This window comes from Scaptodrosophila lebanonensis, unplaced genomic scaffold, assembly GCF_003285725.1.
Source record: "Scaptodrosophila lebanonensis strain 11010-0011.00,11010-0021.00 unplaced genomic scaffold, SlebRS2 tig00000147-arrow-arrow-pilon, whole genome shotgun sequence".
In the NCBI taxonomy this organism is placed as follows: Eukaryota; Metazoa; Arthropoda; class Insecta; order Diptera; family Drosophilidae; genus Scaptodrosophila; species Scaptodrosophila lebanonensis.
Genome location: NW_022060591.1, coordinates 1,395,167 through 1,403,821, shown reverse-complemented (window position 1 = coordinate 1,403,821; position 8,655 = coordinate 1,395,167).

The window sequence follows — 8,655 nt, the reverse complement described above, 5'->3', positions numbered from 1 at the left end:
GCGAGGAGAGAGGCGGCCTTGTAAAAAAGCGCCTTGAAGCTTTTGACGCCGGCTTCCCATAAACCGCCCATATGGGGTGCACCTGGCGGGATAAAACGCCATGACACTATTTGGTGGCCGTAGGATCCGACTATCCGCGCCCGGGCTGCTTCCAGAAAATCGCGCTCCAACGCTTTTGCTGCTCCAACGAATGTTGTCCCATTGTCAGAATTTGTTGGGGACACCGCCGCCGGGCGACGAAGCGCGCGAAAGCCGCCAGAAACTTCTCGGTGGTCAAGTCGGAAGTTGCTTCTAAGTGGATAGCCTTCGTGCTGAAACACACGAACCATGACCCTGAGCGCTCTCCCAAAGTCGGAGAACCGCTCAAAAAAGTCTGGAGCTGAAGGCAGTGTGGCGACATGCGAACGTGGAGCCAATCATCTTTGTTTGTGGCTTGGACAATTTTAGCCACTCGATTGGCCACAAAGGTGGTCCAGTTGCACGCGGGCTTGCGTAACCAGGCTAGCACAATGGTGGAATCAGTCCAACACTGAATCGGAAGGCTACTGAGCGGAAGGTGTGGCAGGATTGAAGCGCACATATCAGCTAGTAGGACTGCGCCACATAATTCTAGACGTGGCAGCGACACTGTTTTGGTTGGAGCCACTCTCGTTTTGGCTGTAAGGAGGTGGACTCGGATTTCCTGGCGAAACTCTACTCGGACGTAGAGTGCGGCTCCGTTCGCAGAAACCATGGTACTGGAAGAGGCATTCAGGGCGGAAATCTACCCATCTCGGAATCCGGATCTGGTCAAGCTCTGGGTAGCTCTGTAGAAACTCGTACCACCGTTGCAGGAGTTCTGAGGGGAGCGGATCGTCCCATCCTATTCCGCTTAACCAAATCTCCTGCATGAATATTTTTGACTGTAAGATGAACGGGGCCAGCCAGCCTGCCGGATCGAACAGTTTTGAGATTTGCGACAGGACTTTGCGCTTCGTAAAAAGGACCTCCTTCTCCATGCCATTCACAACGAATAGGAAATCGTCGGTGGTGGCCTTCCAGCGAATGCCCAGTGTTTTCGTCAAGCTGGCTTCTTCCAGGTCCAAAAAGTCGGCCCGCAACAGGTGCTCTGCCGGGAGACTCCGCAAGAGCCCCTTCTCGTTCGCCGTCCATTTCCGTAGCGGAAAACCGGCAGCTTCGAAAGCCTTTTGGAGTTCCCCAATCGACGCCAGCGTGTCCTGCCTTGAATGCGCTCCAGCCAGGACATCGTCCACGTACATGAACTCCTTCACGATTTGGCTGGCTAATGGGTACTGCGCTTGTGAGTCTTCTGCGAGCTGCTGAAGGACTCGGATGGCCAGGAAAGGCGCACAGTTTACCCCAAAGGTGACTGTGCCTAATTCGTAATCGCACAAAACCCCGTCTGGATTGCGAAACAGGATTCTTTGAAACGGAGTGTGTTCAGGATCGACTCGTATTTGCCGATACATTTTGGTGATGTCGCTACTGAACACATAACGAAAGAACCGCCACTTCAGTACCTGCAGGATCAGGTCAGACTGAAGGACCGGTCCAGGATGTAGGACATCGTTTAAACTTTTCCCATTAGATGAGGGACTGGAAGCATTAAACACCACGCGGAGCTTGGTCGTGCTGCTGTCTGGCTTGATGACTGCGTGGTGAGGGAGATAATAATTGCAGCGGCTCGTGGGCGGAGGGACTTGGTGCATGTGGCCCAAATCCAGGTACTCATTAATGACCGCGTCATATTGCGCCTTCAATGGCGCATTCCGCTGTAAGCGCGCCTCGTCCCTCAAGAGCTGCGCCAACGCGATCGACCTCGAATGGCCCAATTCGATGTTTTGCGGATCCTTGAAAGGAAGCGAGACTACGTATCTTCCATCCGCCTGTCTCCTGGTCGTGCTCTGGAACAGCTGTTCGCACACCAGATCTTCTGCCTTGGACCGGCTGGCTGGGACATCCTCCACCTCCCAAAACTTGGTGAGCAATTGCTCAATCGCTGGCTCATTGTCCACAGTCACACGGGTCGCAAACGATGAGATGGAAGTTTGTTCAGCGGCTGCCACCGGACCAGTCAGGATCCAGCCGAACACGGTCTCCTGAGCGCGTAGGGAGCCACATATATTGGACTTGGATCCAGCCAAAAATATAGCCGGCAATATATCAGCCCCGATGAGCATGTCTACCGGCGAACTGATGTAGAACGTGGGGTCCGCCAATGGCAAATCTGGCAGATTTCTCAGTGCCTCTTGAGGGAACGAGCACGATGGGATATCCCCAGCCAAGTGTGGTAAGACAAAAGCCGATGTCTCTATCTCGACCATCGGCTGAGTGGGCGAGACCAACTTGAAGGCGCATACTTTGGTGGTATGGCCTGAGACCGTTCTATTGAGCCCGGAAACCTGGGCACGAATTCTCTTGAAAGGCAGCTGGAGCCTGCTGCGTAAGCCCTCTGAAATAAATGTTCCCTCGGAACCTCAATCAATCAGAGCACGCGCTGTGTAAATTGTGCCCACGTGACGAATGTTGACCATGGCTGTGCTTAAAAGCACGCCTCGGGTGTGCGAGGAAAAGTATGTCTGTACATTAGGAGGAGTGGACTGTATATCATGGAGTGACGACTGAGGAGCTGATGTGGGAGGCACGAGTGGAGTCGGGGCACTGCGGTGCAATAACGTGTGATGGCGTCCCTTACACGTGGAGCACGAATACTGACTCGTGCAGTCTTTCAGCTGGTGCCCTCTGGCGAAGCAGTTCAGGCACAGCTTTTGCTTCTTAATCACACCGGAACGCTCCTTGACCGTCATTGCGAGGAAACGCGCGCACAGACGAATTGGGTGGTTTTCTCTGGAACAGAGGTTGCAGGTCTGCGTCTTTACCCTGACCTTTGCCTCAAACGAGTTGACTCTCCTCGCAGCCGGCTCCTTTTGAGCTGACTTTGGTACGCGGACGCTGGTGCTCGATCGCACATCACTTATCGCTTCGAGAGTTCGATAGCGATCTGACAGGAATTGGTTCATATCGGACCAGGGAGGAATCTCAGCCTTGTCTTTAACGGACTGTTCCCATAAAGAAAGGGTCTGCTGTGGGAGTCTGGTGGCGCAGAAAAAGACTAAGCCGCAATCCCAATTTTCGGTACTTATCTTCGCGTTATCCACAGCTGTTAAGCAACCTTGAATGGTACTCTGAAGTTCCTTAATGGAGGCGCCACACTCTGACGAAATTGGTTGTATGTTGGCAAGGACCTTTAATTGACTATTGACGAGGAGCCGTTTGTTTTCAAAACGGTCAGTCAGGTCCTTCCACGCAGTAGCGAAACCGCTATTAGTGAGTGGCGACCTCGAAACGATAGCCTTCGCTTCTCCACTAGTTTTGGCGTTAAGGTGGAACATTTTCTCGACCTCGGACAGACGCGAATTGCGAATGTACACGGCCGTAAAGAGATCCCGGAACGTAGGCCATTTCAAATAATCGCCAGAGAACACCTCGGTATCCACCGGTGGCACATTGAAGCCCCGAGCTTCGACAGCAGGCGCCGAGGGCGCCAGCTTGTTCCTAGCGTTGGACTCCTATAAGGGAAAACAGCTAAGTAAAAAGTTACTTTTGGCTCAGTACTTACGCCATATTGGTTTTTTCTGTCGGTCTGTCCGCCGACTTCCAAAAACGGAATCCGCATCCCGCTTTCCGTCCCTGATCCAAGGGCCCCATTCATATACGGCTGATACCGCGCCGGTCAGCTCGACCAAAAATACATAAAGTGCACGAATTAGCAGTATAGAACCAATCTGTCCATTCGCGATTGCATACCGGCATACTTGGGACGTGTTCATTCATATGTGCAACAAGTGTCCAGTGAAAAACACACCTGGACTTGCCGCCCTAACGCACTATCACTGCATAATCACCGTCACTTACAACAAACGTATTTTTTAATGCTTGCATATTCCACATCCGATAAACGTATTTGTTTTGATTCTTGCATATTCCACAACCTTACATATTTCCTAATGCTTGCAGATTCCACAAACATGCATATTTGTTAATGCTTGCATGTCCCACAAACCACAAACATATTTTCTAAGCGCTTGCATCTGTTTAAATATTTACACATTGCACACTACACATCATCCATATACTTGTACATATATATTCCGAATCTACCCAATAATAATAATAGTTCCACACATGCTTACATACAAATATACATATTAAATCCATATTAAACATACATTCATTCAATTCCTGTAACACGACACGGTCGGTCCGCGACTCCCACCAACTTACCCGTATTCCGGCTAGCACTCCGTTCCACTCGTGCCATATCCAGCGCCAGCGCCAGCGTGCGCTTACCGGCGAATATTCTATTTTTTAGCATAAAATTCTTATTTGCACAATTCGTCAACAAGTTATGCGCACTTGTTGGGAACCGGTTATCGGAATATCGAAAATTTGGAGTGTGACCGAATATTAGTCACGGTCACGAATTACAAATAATTTACATTAATTTCGATAATTAAGGGAAAACCGATTGCTACTGGCAGCAGTGATTTTGTCACAACAAAGATTTAATAAAATTAAAAATAAATTAAATATCGGTGGCATTTGTTTCCTTTGGAGTCACATTGCATATTTCAGCGCATCCCGAGGAGTTATTGACAATTTAATAAGGATTTATTGTCGCCGTTGAACTGCCGCCGTCTAATTGTCGCCGTTGCTGCCATTATTATTATTGCTGTTACCTTGCAAGTGTTCAGCGTATCCAGCTGTATTATCGGAAATTACTAAGAGCCAAACCATACTTCCAGGTCTTTTGTTACGAGCCATTCGGTTCGTAAGCCACATTGGGACACACAGCGAAGCCGAACTACATATATAGATTCTGCCGCCTCCTCCTCTTTTCTTTGGTCGTGTCCTGTTTTATATTGCCAACAAGCAAGGCGCAGTCCTAAACGCCACTTGTTGCTTTCGGCGCGCATCCGTCCGTGTCCATCCGAAACGCCTATAGCGCGCCCACTTCTACTTGTGTAGAAGTGCCTGTGTGGAAGCTCAAAATGCCGAGCGACAATGAGGACTCATTGGAAGTTCCCGTTGTAACGAGAACTAGTCCAGCTACACGTTCAGCTGTTCATATCGCGGCTCAGAAAATCCAAATGGCATTAGATAACTTTATTTCCGTTAGCGATAGCCTGTGCCAATTCGAGGCGCTTTTGGCCTCCTCATCCGCCTCAGATCCGCTTGTCATGCTCAAGACTCGTCTAGACCAAGTCAAGGTCCTTTGGGAAAGGCTTGAGCAAGAACAGCGGTCGTGTTCCAGGGCTCTAACCCAGTTAGAGGCCGGTGTTCCTGACAAGCAGGCGATGCAATCTAGATACGAAAATTGCTATCGCGTCTACGAGCGGTGTGTCTGTCTGGTATCCGGGCAATGTAAAAGTCGGGGGGCGTCGGGGATAAAATAATCCAAACTCCAGTAAAAGAACAAAATGGCGGGATTTTCAGGTGTCAAAGTGCTCTTCTGCACGTATGTATTCACTTCATATAAAGACAATTTTGAACTAACTTAACCTAGTTACAGTGCTCTGGTCCTTAACTAGCGTGTGGGAGAGAGAGGGCGCTGACGTCAGCCGCGCTGTGCTAGCAGATGTTGCTAGCGAATGTTGCTAGCAAAAGTTGCCAGCCTGCCATGCAGGCTACTAGCAGTGCTGCCACGTCAACACAGCGGTAAGATGTATTTACAGCGTAACCGCATATTGCCAGATCAGCTATCCAAATTAATATTCTGAAAAAATTTTAATATCGATGAATGGAATATTAACATATAATAAACTTTTGTAATTATTAAACTTTTCAAATAATGACATGTGTAAAAAGGTGCACGCTATGCAGCGAGCGACCTATTCACGACCAGAGGTTGCCGACTATATTTTAGTTGCAGACCAGTGCTGCCATTTTAGCTTGTTTCCCGCTAGATCTGGCTTTATTTTTAATGCCAGTGCGGGAAAAATTCAAAAATTGCGGGTTGCGGGAATTCTAGCTTTAAAAAAAATATTTAGCCTTTTTCTAGCTTTACTTTATTTCTCACCATATATTTTATCCCTTTATCTTTGTCAACTTCTCGGTTGGGTTCTCTGGACTGCTGTAGTCAATAAAGATCATATCTGGATCATGCATCATGGATTTTGCGTTCCTTTTTTTTCGTGTCGTCTCACGTTCTGAAAAATATTTACTTTGTTACAGCTGTGTGCAATACTGTTTTATTTTTATAGCCTGTACCCAAAGGTATGGTGTGGTTTGCACCACAAGTAAAACACACGACCGCTCCATTTGCCAATCTGTTTAATACATATCATATACTCTATACTATATACTACTTGTATGTATATACTATATGCTCATACTTATACTACTACATCTCGGCCATCCTGACCGGTGAAGATCTCCCGATCTTTTGAATTCCTTCTTTTTTTTCTTTAGATATACTGCATACAGTATTTACAATATTTAACATTATTTTACAATTAATTACAATCATTAGCTCAATCAATTTGAAAAATTTCATTGAATGAATTTGTTTTCATTAAAACTATTGTTGCTTTTAGAAAAGTCTTTCCTGTTAGGACACTCGACTATTTTTGCCACGATCAATATAACACTCTTTGGTCGACTATAGGCCCTAAAGTAGTCTTTCAGATCAATTAAAACTTCTATTGTACATTCGCTTTAGACCTAATGTTGGGAAACCAGTAACTTTTGGAAATTACATTTGTCATTTTTTCTATTCCTATATGCGTCATCTCATCGTTGTACTTATATAGTAAATGATCTTCTATATCCTTAGGCACACAAAATACTATCGATTTGTCACTTCTCTTTCTATAAATCACACCATTGCGCATTTCATAGTGTTTATGCTCCATCGTTTGTAGCTCTTCTATCAATATATTTAGTGTTTCGTCGCGCTCTGTTGGGTAGTCAAAAATGTTTCCAGTAGTTGGCGCAAGAGGGCGCTGTACGGTACTAACTGCCTAACGTGTTGGTGATCTGCTTGTTTGGCGAACTGCTTGCTTTTTCAATGCTTCATTTTCTTTTCCTAGAAGGTCAATCTTTCTGTACAGAGCTGCAACGGTTGTTATGTTGTCAGCTTGGCCGTTGGCGTCTGTCGTAGAATTTTCGTGATCATTATTGTTTTTGTTGCTCTCGAACTGTACCTTCTGTGACACATACACACCAACGTCAGCGGCATCATCGTTATCTCTTTCGCACTCGTTTGGGTTTTCGCGCGAATCGTTTACTGTTGGCGACGATTCGGCGGCATTCCTTAGTTGTGCATTGGATATCATTTAAAGGCACCGCTTTTGGACGAACTTAAACGACTGGACGCAATTGCTTTGCGCTGAAGTCGCCATTTAATATGTCACTCTTGTCGTTTAAAATGTACTTTTATATGTATTAAGCAAATTCTCACACATTGGACTGAAAAATTTTAGGCCTTGTTGAGTATTATCCCACTTCTGAATTTGTGGTGCGGTTTGCACCACAAGTAAAACACACGTCCACTCCGTTTGCCAATCTGTTTAATACTGTCCTTTGGTATTCACAATCATTCGATGTTAAATATCATTCGATATCACATATGCTTACGTATATACTCATATTTTTCCTACCACAAAGGGTAAAAGGCTATACTAGTCTTGTGCGAATGTATGTAACACACAGAAGGAGGCGTGGCAGACCCCACAAAGTATATATATTCTTGATCAGGGTGACAAGACTAGTCGATATAGCCATGTCCGTTCGTCCGTCCGTCCGTCTGTATGAGCGCAAGGATCTCAGAAGGTACAAGAGCTAGAATAACCAAACTCGGTATCCAGATTCCCATAAGCCCTAGGCAGGTGAAGTTTATTTTTTTATTCTGATATACCCCCCACTCCCACTTCCCCACTTCCCCACAATTCGTGTTTTTTTTCATAACTCCCGTAGTTCTTGGAATTTCGAAAATTAGATAGCTACATCCCGTTAGTGATTATGTGTCTGTATGCCAAGTTTCATCATAATAGGTCAATTCTGAAGAAAGTTATAGCCATAAGTAAAATCGCTACTCATGCGCTGCCTGCAGCTCTGTCGGCAGCGCTGCCCGCGGCTGTTGTTGTTGTTGCTGCTTTTGTTCAACTTTGTGCTGCATACATACACGCATATAAACACGCATAGGTACGTGATGTAAATGTATGCTGTTTAAACTAAACATAAACATGTATTCTAATTTAATTAAATTAATTATTTTAATTAATTAATTCATTCATTTTATTTAATAATATAATTTTTTTAAATTTTTTTTTTAATTTTTCCTTTTTGTGGAGAGTACAGGCTATTTTACTGTCGGGCTTGCTCGACTGTAGCGTTCTATCTTGTTTTTTTTTTAATAATTTAATTTTTTTTAATTTTTTTTTTTTTTTTAATTTTTCCTTTTTGTGGAGAGTACAGGCTATTTTACTGTCGGGCTTGCTCGACTGTAGCGTTCTATCTTGTTCTTGTTTCTGCTTGGGTTCAACTTTGTGCTGCATACACACACGCATATAAACACGCCGAGACACGATTCTGATGTAAATGTATGCTGTTAAAACTGTTCATGAACATGTATTTAATTAAATTAAATAATTT